We start from the raw sequence: 12,772 nt of genomic DNA, 5'->3' as shown, positions 1-12,772 counted from the left end.
TCCAGGGCCTGGCACACAGGTGGGGCGGGGGGCACAGGGCAGGGTCAGGCAACCCCCTGGCTCTCTGCTCTGTCCTACTTCGGGGTCCTTCGCCCTGCAAGTACCTTCTGGGTACAGGTAGCCTCCTGGACATCACTCACCAAGACAGGTCCCCGAGTGCTCTGGGGACAGACAGCCACTCTCGCCATATGCCCCCCTCCCCGATCCCAGGCTCAGCCACCTTCCCCCGAGGCAGACCTCTACCTCTGCGTGGCTGGGACAGGCTCTGCCAGCAGACCCTCCACCTGCCCGCAGGGTCCTCTTGCGCCCTCTGCGGGGCATCCTTTCTCAGGCTGTTGGTCCCACTGACCATCTCTCTCTCTCTGCTTCTCTGTCACGCTGGCCATTATTTTGGAGACTCCAGGCAGTGACACCCGTATCCCCGCCACCACGTCTAACAGAAGTCTGGGCTCCCAGGACTTGAGGGGTGCTCCTGCGCTGAGCCAGGATGGGCAGAGCTCAGACCCCTCCTATCGCCGGGCTTTTCCCAAGAGCCTGGGGCAGGAGGCCCCAGCCAGACGGCGGGGTGGCCAGCGGAGGCCAGCCTGAGCTGGCCAGGGCGCCCGGAGCTGGGTTTGCGAGGGGCAGGGCGGAGGGGTGCGCCAGTCCAGCCATGGCCCCTGGGCCTGCAGGTCCTTCGGGGATGCGGGGATGCAGGCAGTGAGGAGGGGGTCAGGTCAGCGAGCAGGGTGGCACTGCCTCTCCAGCCCGTGTCCCCATTAAGGGGACAATGGGAGAATAAGCACTTTTCTTTCTTCATTTCCCCGCTGTCTGCTAATATCATATTGATGGTAATTTCTCTTTAATGGGCTATTTGCGGTAATTATGATGCACAGAGTGAGTAATTGTATCTGACTCCCAGCGCCCACCAGGGCCTCGGGGGTGAGGGGTACCAGTCCTTGGCCCTCTCAGTTGGGTCAGCTCCACCCTCTCCCCGGGACCGGACCGACCTCCACTCCGTGGCCCCCGGGACAGGGGTCCTCTTTGGCCTCACCTTCTGGGGAAGGCTAGGCTCTCAGCTTCCCAGAGCGGATGGGAGTCCGTCGCAGGCCAGCGCAGGGGCCCAGGGCACCCCACCAGAGCCAGGACGGGGCTGCTCGCCTCTCTCCCTCCCAGGAAGCTTCAGGCTCCCTCTGGGTCTGACCTGGACTCCTTGCTCCCCCGCAGGGCCTTGCCGCAGGGGCCTCCTGGCCTCCTGCCATCCCCGGTGGGCGTCTCTCTGCTGAGACACCACTTTTGGCAGGGACTGCCTGGGGGCGCAGGTGCACAGTGAGGGGCGTCTCGGTCACTGCAGGTCGAGCTGGGAAGACCCCTGGGGACTCCGGCCCCACCTCCCACGTTAGGGAGCTGCCTCCAGCCCCTCAGCCCCACCTCAGAAGCCCTGGGCCCTACCCTGCCCCAGTCTCTCTTCTCCGCATGCTTGTCCCTCTGGGTCCCCGTCACCTCTGAGGCCCAGCTGGGCAGAGGGCACTGGGGTCCTTAACAGTGTGGCCTTACTGTGTGCCTGGGACAGGCCGTCTGGGACAGAGGTTAAAGGTCAGGTGGAGGTCTACTCTGGGTTTCCCCATATGGACAGTGAGGTCAGGAACCAGAAGCAGCCCAGAGCCCACCAAACATCCGCCCAGGTCCCTGGGGCCCACACCGGCGCTGCTTTTCCTAGACAAGGGCACCTTCCTTCAGCCTTGCCAGGCTGTGTTCAAGACACGTGTCACTCAAGCCTGTAAGAAGCATCCCAAGGCAGGCCCCTCACCTCACCATCACCTCTACCGTGACCATCAGCACCGTCACCAATATCACCACCCTGACCTTGACCATCACCACCACCATCACCACTGCCTCGTGTACCTCAGTGTCTACTGCAGACCTTGCTAGATTCATGATCATGTAGTTGGGAGATAAGACACAACCTCTTGTCATTTCTGAGAAAAACTAACGCCAAATTGACGGCTGTTGCCCACAGAAGAGTAGTCTCTAGGCTGGGCTTGTCTGGGAGGGCCATGAGGCTTGCCACTGTGGTTGGTTGTCCATCATAAATTGAACAGTTCGGCAGACAGATTGGGGGTGAGCATGCCAGGTGACCTGCTCCAGGCCCCAAGAGAAGAGGGCTGGGCATGGGTGTGGCCTCCACTCTGGGGACTCCAGGCCACACATCCACCCTGCCTGGGATGACTTCAGGTAGAAACTCAGGGACTAGAGGTGTGGAAAGGGTCACCCAGGGACCTGGGTGGGACCCGGGCTAAGGACATGGGGCTGCCCCCCACACAAGGGCTGAGGGGCTCCTGCCTGCCTCCCCTACCCCTCCACTCACCCGGCAACCCCCTGCTGCCAGGGTCTCCTCATATGTCTTTTCTGGTCAATAAACCTCGGCTCCTGGGGGGCCCAGGCTGATAACGCAGCCCCACCCCTGCCGGGCGCTCTGTCATAATTAAGCACATACAGCCTAATTAATTGAGTGGTCAGGATGCTAATTAGCAGCTTGATTGAGCCTGGAGGAGGGTGAAGGGCAGCCTTGGCAGCGAACGCTCCTCCTCGCTGGGCCGCTCTCTGGCTCTCCCAGGCTGGCCCCACCCTCAGGTCAGCCCTGGTCCTTGGGTCCCGTCCTTAGCGCTCTGCTCCCTGCGTCTCCCGGGTCTGGCCCTGGCCCTGGGCCTCTCTTGTCCCTCTCCAACCACTGCGGACAGATTGGCCCCCGGCCACTCTCCACCTCAACATCCCTGCCCAAAGGACTTGAGCTCGCCCAGTGGTGGGGAGTACGTCTCTCTGGAGATGGCTCTCCCAGGGAACACATGTCCTCAGGCTCCTGGCCACAGCCCTGACCATAGCTCTTGGCCGTGAGGGCAGCATGCCCACACCGCATGGCAGGGTCCTTGCCCTCTCTAGGGTCCTGACCCATTTGTGACCCTTGGGCCCCTCTGCCCTCCAGCTCGGCCTTCCCTCACTCCAAGCAGCCACGGAGCCACAGGGGACTGGGACTCAGTGGCCTGACAGGCAATGGCTTTGGGCAGACCCCCACACCTTTGCAGCCCATCTCTGAGTGGCCGCTTCCCCACAAGGTCATCGGGTTGAGTGGATCTGGGGTGGGGAGTGGGAAGACTGATGAAATCAGAAGAGGGACTTCCCAGTGGTCCAGTGATAAGACTATGAGCTCCCAATACAGGGGCCCTAGGTTTGATCCCTGATTGGGAACTGGAGCCCACATGCTGCAACTAAGAGTTCACACGCTGCAGTGACGATTGAAGACCCTGCAGAGGGCAACTAAGGCCCGGCAGGGCACAACCAAATAAGATAAAAAAGAAAAAAGAAAAGGGGGAGGGGGAGGGGAGGGGAGAGGAGAAGACAGCCTAGAGGTGGGGGGAACCCAGGGATCGGGTCTCTCTGAGAGAGCTCCTGTGGCCCTCCTCCAGCTCACAGTGCCTGCCCTGCACAGTCCGGCCTGGGGGTTTCCCGGTCCCAGGGCCCCAGGGCAGGAAGAGCATACCCGTCCTCTCCCTGAAGGAGCCAATGGGCAGGTGCGGAGGGTGGGACGGCCAGAGGATGGCCACACCCCCTCGAAGCCTCTGCTGCCTCATCTGTAAATAAAGTGGTGGGTGATGGGGAGCCTCCCTCTAGGGATAGGGGGGCCGGCCCCCCTCGTGGCTCTTTGCTGCTCAGCCCGGTTCCCAGGTGAGGAGAGGCGGCATGGCCTGGGGGGCCAGGGGGATCCCGCTAGCGGTCCTGAGTAGGGGCCACGAAGAGTGAACCAGCGGCAAAGTGCCCCCAGGCTCCTCGCGGCTCCGGGGCTGCGGAGGTCGGAGGTCGCTTACTAGAGGTGAAGAGCACTCAGGGTCCAACCCGAGGAGCCTGGAGGGGGCGCTTGGAGAGCTGGAGCCGGCAGCAGGCCGGCTTGGGGGCCGGAACGGGGCACACTGAGGGCCGCAGCAGGCAGGCGTGCTTGAACCCGAGGAGGCCCCAGAGCGGAGTCCTGGGAAGGAGCCTCTTTCGGCTCCGCAGAGGTTCCGGCACCGCAGCTCCGACACCCTCCCTGCCCTGTCCGCAGGGGCGTCACCTGGGACGAGCCCGGGGGGCGGGGACGGCTGGCCGTGGGGAGCGGCCGGGGCGCCCTCCCGGCCCTGGCCCCTGGCCTAGCGCGGCTCCACCGCAGACAGATGGCGGCGCGCAGGGTGGGGCGGATGGATGGAGGGGGTGTCAGATGGCGCCGCCCCGGGCGGACCCCCGCCTTCGCCGAGGACGCCCCGGGCCCCGCGCATCTGGAGGGGCCGCGTGCCCGCTGCGCCTCGCGGGTGGCAAGGGAGGTGACACGCCGAGCTGCCACCGCCGGTGCCCGCGGCTGTCCCGACGCGCCCGGGCGCGGCGAGGTGGGAACCAGCGAGCGGGAGGACGCAGCTGTCGAGTCGCAGCTGCGCAGCACCCGGCCGGGCCGCCAGTGCGCACGCGCGGCCGGGGCTCCCAGGGCGCCCGGGACCAGCCCGCGGGACACCCCCCTCGTGCCCTCCCCGTCCCTCGCCTTCTCCAGCAGGCTCTCGCTGCTCCTCGCGTCCCCCGCGGGCTCTGCCTGCCTCTGCACCATGGCACCTGCCCCGGGCTGCCCCTGTGGCCCAGGTGAGCTGTTTGCTCCCCACCCCTGCTCTGGGTGGCAGGGCGTGGGGCCAGGTGATGATTTAGGTGATGTACACTACATCCCTGGTGGTTCAGACGGTAAAGCATTTCGTCGCAATGCGGGAGACCTGGGTTCGATCCCTGGGTCGGAAAGACCCCCTGGAGGAGGAAAAGGCAACCCACTCCAGTGTTCTTGCCTGGAGAATCCCGTGGACAGAGGAGCCTGGTGGGCCACAGTCCATGGGGTTGCCAGGAGTCAGACAGGACTGAAGAGACTGAGGATGCACACACAGGACATCCGAAGACTAGGCAGGAAACAGAGGCTTAAAGACAGAAGAGGCGCAGCAACAAAGAGTTCTCCGAGGCCTCGCTGAACTGTCAGCCCGGCACCCTTGTCTCCTTGTCAGGAGGGGAAAAACACCCCTGTTTCCCTGGGAGCTGTCCCATGGGGACACCTACACCAAGGATCCAGCTAAAAGGGCACCCACCCTTAGGGCATGGATGGTGGGCCATCTTAGCTGCTTCCAGGCTGGCTGCCCCCAGATGAAGATGAGGGGTATGGGGCTGCGGGGGTGGGCACACAGCCTCAAAACACAGGGCAGGCCGGGGGTCCCAGGGCACTGGCGTTGCCCCTATGGGCTGGTTCTAAGGGTCCGGGGGAGGCACATCCCCTAATTCTTGCGGCCAGCTGAGCACTTGTCTTGAGCAGACTCTGAGCACAGACTTGTAGTCTGTGAGCCCCTGTGAGGCCCTCAGTGGGGTTGGGAGGGGGGTGCTGGAGACCAAAGAGGAGGTCATGGCTCCTGGGAGCAGGCAGCAGGCGGGCAGAGCAAGGGCTGGAGCCCTGGAGCCTAGGTCTGCTCTGAGCAGCCTTGCCTCCTGCCCTCTCCCGTGGGATGAGGGGTGGGCAGTGGGCTAGGAAGGCTTTCTGGAAGGAGGTGGTGGTCCCAGGAACTGGCTGGCTTGTGGATAATTGAAGCCGCTCTGGGATGGAGGCAGGAGGTGTGTGAGGGGCCGTTGGGAGAGGAGCACTGTTTCTGCCCAGGCCAGCCTACTGGGTCCCCGTTCCGAAGGGGGCTCCCTGTCCTCCTGGCTGCCATGAGTGGGCTCAGTGCTGAGGGTGGTCGACCAGGCCCGGGTGGGGAGGGGTGGCCACATGCCAGGGGTGGGGCGGTGGGAGGAGACCGCAGAGGGGCAGGTGCTCCGGGCACTGGAGACCATGCTGTGGTCCTCGGGAGAATGCTGCAGGCGGGGTGGAGACTGAAGGACAGGCGTGGGCGTGCTGCAGCCCAGAGACCTCTGTGCACAGTGTGCGAGGTCCCTGGGCTCAGACTGCAGAAGAGTCTGGAGGGTTTGAGAGTGGGGGTCGGGGGTGGGATGCTTGCCCTGGAAGCAGATGGCTACTGTGAGGACCTGAGAGGGGCTGTAGGGTGTGGCCTTTTAAAAACCACCAGGCCTGATGCACTTTTATTAAAATAAATAGAATTTCTTTCTGGCCTGCATTTGCTTTATTTTCTCAAAGCAATGAAATTCAGCTCAGTGTTTTCCTAATCAGATCTATTTGACCAAAGTGAAGTATATAATATTTATCACAACGTGTTGGTAGGAGGGAGGCGTTAAAAGGCTGAGAAGGGCCGCAGGCCCTCTCTGTAGGCTCCCCAGACCCCATGTGCTTAAGGGCAGCACCCACCACAGTGCCCACCCAGCACCAGGAGTCTTGGGGACCCCAAGGGGCCAAGGACCTGCCCAGAATTTGCCTTCAGGGTTTGGGGCTAAACTCATAGGGGCCAGGTTCACATGGCTGGATCACAGGGGCTGTGGACGGTGGAGGGACAGTTTGGGAGAGGGCTTCCTGGGGAGGTGACATGGGGGTGACCTCGCAGGTGACCTGCAGCTAAGGCCGAGAGGCCAGGGAGTGGAGAGGACAGGGCCTGGGGCACGTTCTCGCGGGCAGCACCCACACCCACCCCTGCCCTCGCCCTTGCTCTGGCCAGTGACGGCCCCTCAGTGGGCCAGGCCCTGGGCTCTGCAGAGGGAACTGGAGCCTTGGGCTTGGGTTTCAGGTCACTCCGCCGCGACATGAATAATGCAGCTGGCTGAGATTGGAAGGTGACCTCAGCCCGGGGGTGGGGGCACCTCTGCAGCCTCCAGCCTGCCCTAGCCTCCCCCTTCCCAAGCAGGACATCAGGTTCCCAGCTCCCGCCCTGCCTGGGCATCCAATTGGCTGCCCACCTATTCCTTGGCCTCCCTTGGCCCCCGCTGGGTGGCCAAGGTGGCGGGGGCAGGCAGGGGGCACGGCTGCGTAGGGAGGGGGCACCCACTCCTGTGCAGAGAGGTGGGATCCTAGCAGGGGTCCCATGGGCGATGAGGCATCTCACTCCTGGACCATGACATCCGGTGGAAAGAGGCCAAACATCAGGCTGAAACTTCCCAACCCTAGGACAAAGAGAACATCCTAAAAGACCGGGGCTGGGGTGGCCCAGGTCACAGGCAACGAAGGAAATCAGAAGGGGAGGAGCCAGAAGATAGCAGAGTTGTCCCAGAGCTGGCTTCTAGCCAGAGTGTGGGCTGGCTGCGCCGCGCAGTGGGGTGTAGAATCAGGACAGCTCAAGGTGTGCCAAGTCCCCGGAGGTTTGCCTTCCAGGGTACTTCCTGGGGAAGTGAGCAGACAGCAGCTGTGAGAGAAAACCAGTGAGGAGGAAGACATGGGTCCCCAGAGAAGGGAATCTGGCACAGGAGAGAGAGCCCCAGGGGGCAGCCACAGGAGCAGCAAGGTCATCCCGGGACGAGGGACGCCCTGCACGCAGAAGGTCCAGGATTGGCCTGGGGGAGGCCGTGGGAGTGTCACGCTGCTGAGAGTCACTGCAGGCACGGAGCCCTGGTGGGGGGAACTGGCTTCAGGAAGCTGGGGGACTCAGTGTCACGTGTGGACGGTCTACACTGCCACAATAAGGGCCCGCCAGAGAGTGCTGTAACCACAGGTGAGACTGTTGAGGATGTGGGCAGAGCAGGGTAGGGGCCTGGAGACCCCCCTGTTCTGAGGAGGAAGGGGACCACTGGCCGGGACAACTAACGCTGGAAAAATCAAGAGAGCCACGTTCACGGATTATTTGGAAATAAAGAGGAAAAACTGACCATGGGCACCCATGTGGAGGAATGGTGCCCCCCCCCCATCCATTGCCGGGGGGGATGCAAAGTGGTGCAACTGCTTTAGAAGGAGCTTCGTGGTGTCTCACAAAACTAATATACCCTTACCACAGCGTCCAGGGATCCTGCTCCTTGGTATTTACCCAAAATGAGCTGGAAACTTACATCTGCACAAAACCTGCACCTTCATAACTGCCAAAACTTGAAAGTAATCAAGGGGTCCTCTAGTAGATGAGTGGGGAAGCTGTGGTCCGTTCAGGCAATGGAGTATTAATGGAAAAAGAAATGAGCTATCAGTAGGGATAAATTAGGAGGTTGGGATTAACAGACACGTACTGCTGTATATAAAATAGATAACCAACAAGGACCTACTGTATAGCACAGGGAACTGTGCTCAGCGTTTTATGCTTCATTTCCTGTAAGGGAAATGAATCTGAAAAAGTATATATATATATAAAACAGAATCACTTTGCTTACATGTACCTAAAACTAACCTGCTATTGTAAATCAACTACGGTTCAATTTAAAAAAGAGAGAGAGATTTCTTCAAGGCAACAAAAAAGGAAGAAAGAAAGTAAAGAACTGTCAGCCATGAAAAGACGTGGAGGGACCCTAAACGCATGTCCCTAAATGAGAGAGCTAATCTAATTACATACTGTGTGATTCAGTCTCTATGACTGTTTTGGAAAAGGCAAAACTACGGAGATAATGAAAGGACCCGCGTTTGCCAGAGGTGTGGTGGGGAGGGAGAATGCAGGAGCCCGGGACTTCTCTGCCGTCGAACTCTCCTGAATGATACCGCGGTGGTGGGTACACGGGAGAGAGTGTGCACCGCCAAGAGTGACCCCTAGGGAAAACTAGAGACTTCAGCTCATAATGATAATGTATCAGTATTGGCTCATCGGTTACAATGCAAGTATCACATTAGTGCCATGTGCTGGGAAGGGATGAGGGGGTCCACGGAAACTCTACCTCCTGCTCATTTTTCCATAGACATAAAAATGCTCAAAGCGACTTCCCTGGTGGTCCACTGGTTAAGAATCTGCCTTGCAAGCAGAGGGCGCGGCTTCATCCCTGGTAGAGGAACTAGGGTCCTACATGCTGTGCGGTGCAGCCAAAAAAAAAAAAATGCTCAAAAGTGGTCTCTTAATTCTCTGTGTGTGGAGCTTAGTTTCCCATCCAGGGGTTGAATCCAGACCGCAGCAGGGAAAGCACCAACTCCTAACCACTGAATTCCCCCCAAAGTCTATGAATTTTATTTCTATATTTACCCCTGTCTAGTGGCAACCCACTCCAGTGTTCTTGCCTGGAGAATCCCAGGGACGGGGAGCCTGGTGGGCTGCCCTCCATGGGGTCGCACAGAGTCGGACACGACTGAAGCGACTTAGCAGCAGCAGCAGTTAGCTACCTAGCTATCAAAGGAGACAGCAAAATGATGTGGGGCCTGGCGTGAATGGATGGAGGGCTGGGGTCTCTGAGGGGCTGGGGCCCACCTGCCCCAAGGGGGCCCACACATCCTCCCAGCCCCTGTCTCTCCCCACGTCTGGGCCCTGCTCCCCAGATGAGCTGATCATCCCTGTCCCCCCCCCCCCCGGGAGGCTCTAACACAGGGAGGCATCTTGGTCAGCACCATGCTGTCCTGGACCCACCGGCCACCTGCTGCCCACAAGTGAGCCCTTGGCATCACAGTGCAGGGGTGGGGAGGGGGGGCCTGGGGGAGCTCAGGGCGGGGTGGGCCTCCAGCAGAGCAGCTCCCCAGCAACTCTGCTCCCCACCAGCCACCAGACCCCTCCTCTCTCACGTCTTCCTTCAGAAGACACAGGAACTGCCTGCCCACCCTTCCCCACCCTTGCTGGCCCTGACCTGGGCAGCCTCCCCCGCTGGCCCCTGGCCCCGGGCTGTTGCCCACTCTTGCTCAGGACCCTGGCGCTGGCAGCTTCCCCGACTGGAAGACTCCTGTCTGTAAGCCCCACAGGATCCTACAGACAGGAGGACAAGTGCCCACACTGACCCCTGGGACCAGGACAAGCCTGGAATGTGGGGAAGCTCAGGGCTCCTGGGGGCCTGGTCTCCCCTTCAGCTGGCAGTGGGCATGGCCTGCAAATGCCCCAGTCTGCACAGGACCTCCGTGTTGGCGCAGGGGTCCTCACCAGTCATCTACATGACCCAGCCGTGTACACGAACCTGTAACTCCGGTGTCAGGGCAGGGCCAGTTCTCAGGCACCCTTGGAGTCTCTGCTCCCTTCCTGACCTGGCCCCCCGCCCCCCCCCCCACAGGCTCCGGCCTGGAGCCGCCACGTGTGACTGTGCACTGCTGAGGCCTTCAGCTGTCTCCTGCCTGCCTCCTCATCACCTGGCAGGTGCCCAGTGGGCTTGTCCCCCATCTCCTTGAGCCTCTGACCTCCCCCTGCCTGGGTCCCAGCTGTGGCCTGTTGGTAGTTCCACCACTGCCCAGGAGGGAAGGTTTGACTGCTGAAGGGCTGCAATGACAGTGGGGTCTAGGGGTGCTCTCCTCTGGTTCCTGCAGCCTCTCCTGGGAGACCCTAAGCCCCCAGCAGAGACGGGCCCAAGGTCAGCCGTCTGCATATCGACAGTGTCTGTCCACCCAGGGCTGGGGGAGGGGCATACACGGCTCAATAAGGCCCATCTTGTGAGACAATAAATTTGGCTATTGACCCAGCAAGCAGATGTCGATAAATGAACGGTTAATATAAACATTGCCCTTCCCAAATTAATCCAGGCGCGGTGCAGGGGGCGGGCAGAGGGCAAATGGGAGGCTGAAATGTGAGGAGGCGGCGGGCAGGGCAGCTCTAGCCGGGCAGCCCTGGGGCCCTTCTGTGGCCCTTCTGTGGGGTGGGGCTGCTTCTCCCCTCAGGGTGTCTGGGCAGCTGCTGTCCAGTGTTTGGAGGGCAGCCAGATTCAGCAAATAAAATCCCAAGAGGCCTGGCCACAGTCAGATTTCAGATCAACAACTTCATTTGAGTATAAGTACGTCCCTTCCTGATTTGGGAAATACTTATACCAAAGAGTATCCATAGCCTGTGTAAAATGCGCATGCCTGTGGGGTCCTGTGGGGTCTTTACCTGAAGACCCTGGAGGGAATGGGAGCCCGTGGATAGGCAGGAGGGAAGTCTTGTGACCACAGGGCCCGGCAGGGTCCAGGCCGCCCATCCCCCAGGCCCACTCATCTCCACCAGCCTCCTGCAGGAGCGTGCCCAGCAGCTGCCAGCGGTCAGGGCGTGGTGCTCCAGAAACGCGGTGCTGGAGGGCTGCTGTCATCGTCGCGGCCCGACACCCCTCGGCGACTCTCACCCTGTGGCCCCTGCTTCCCCACCCACTTGGGGACCGCTTCCCGGTGGGGGATGGACATCAGCCAGCTTTGCGGTGGGCCCTCTGCAGCCGGGCCTTGAGGAACTCAGGGCTCAGGGCCTTGCAGCCGCCGGGAGCTCCCAGTCCACAGCTGGGCAACGCCCAGGGGGAGCCCTATAAATAAATAAACCTCGTCATATAAATAAACCACAGCCTGCCGGGCAGGCCCGAACTGGAGGCAGCTGCTGGGCTGGCCAGGCCATCACCTGCACCCAGGCCCTCACCCAGCCTCCGCAGGAGGAGCGAGCGGCCAGACGTTTCCGGTGGCTCCCTGCTCCCTGGGCCGGCGTCCACGCCCGGAGCAGCTCAGCCCAACAGGACCCACGGCTGCACCCTCCTGGGCTCTGACTGGCTCCCATGCACCCTCTAGCCCGGGTGGTGGGCAAAAACAGGCCTGGAGAGCCAGCAGGGTCAGCCTCGGGCCCCCTCCCGAGGGTGGGCCATGAGGGGTGGGGTTGCGGCCAGCTTGACCCTGGCTCCCCAAGGGCAGTGCATGTGCTCCGTCCACCAGCGGGCACGGGGCTGAGGGGTGGGGGCGGCCATTTATGCTGCCCATCCCGGCTTGGGAGCTGCCTCCTCTGTACAAGCTGCCCTGTCCTTCCCGGACGAACAGTCCTATTGAGGGCCCTCGGCCCAGGCCAAGGCGGCGGGGGCTGTAGACCAGTGATCACCAGTAGGTCAGTGATTGATGGGGGTTTGGGGGCCATGGCCTCGCCCCCAGATGGGCAGCCAGGGAAGCAGCTGTCAGCAGCTAATGGGCCCCTTGACAAATACGATCGAGGAGGCTGGGGGAGCTTTCAATCTGGCCCTGCCCCCAGCAGGGCCCCCAAGGGCCGGGCAGTTCCGGCCTGGCAGGCAGGGCTGGAAACCGGTGTCTGAAGACCCACAGGACAAGCCTCGCCATCTCGCCAGCTCTTCCGGCGGCCCTGGCGGGGAGGAGGGGGTGGGAGCTGAGTGCTGAGGCCCCTCCCAGCCTCACACGGGGATGCTGAGCTCAGGGCTGCGGCTGACCGAGGACTTCTGGGACTCTAAAAACCCTTTGGGCTGCCGGCCGCTGGAGACACCAGTTTGCTGCTGGACTATAGTTACGGCACCGCCTCCCCTCCACCGCTCCGCCTCCACCTGAGGGGTCCCCCTGGCTTTCCCCACCCTCCCGGGGTGAGGCCTGCCCCTCGGGCTGGGCGGCATTCCGGCCCTGCCTGGCCTTTTAGGCGCGGAGAGTCTTGGTTTGGGAAGGTGAGAAAGTTCTGGAGCCGGATGGTGGTACAGATTGTACAAGGTAGATGTGCTTAATGCCACTGAACTGTGCTCATAAAAATGGCTCAGATGGAGAAATTTATGTGAAATATATTTTAATATGATTTGAAAAAATCTAAGTGCACCGTGTCTCATGCCCTCAATGCCCACGCCCGGCACCTGGCCGTGGAGTACTAAGGGGTCTGTGCGCCTCACCTCTTCCTTCTATTCCCGGGCCCAGCAGGCCCTCCTCTGAGGATGTCCTGGGTGGGGTGGCAGTGGCCGAGGGAGCCTGGGGGATGCAAGTGGGCTGGTGGAGGGGGACAGGTGGTGTTTCAGGCCAGGCTGGGAGTGCAGCTCCCCCAGGACAGACTCAGGCTCAGGA

Source organism: Cervus canadensis, chromosome 12 (assembly GCF_019320065.1).
Source record: "Cervus canadensis isolate Bull #8, Minnesota chromosome 12, ASM1932006v1, whole genome shotgun sequence".
In the NCBI taxonomy this organism is placed as follows: Eukaryota; Metazoa; Chordata; class Mammalia; order Artiodactyla; family Cervidae; genus Cervus; species Cervus canadensis.
The sequence above is the reverse complement of the archived record's forward strand: the minus strand, read 5'-3'. Positions refer to the sequence as shown.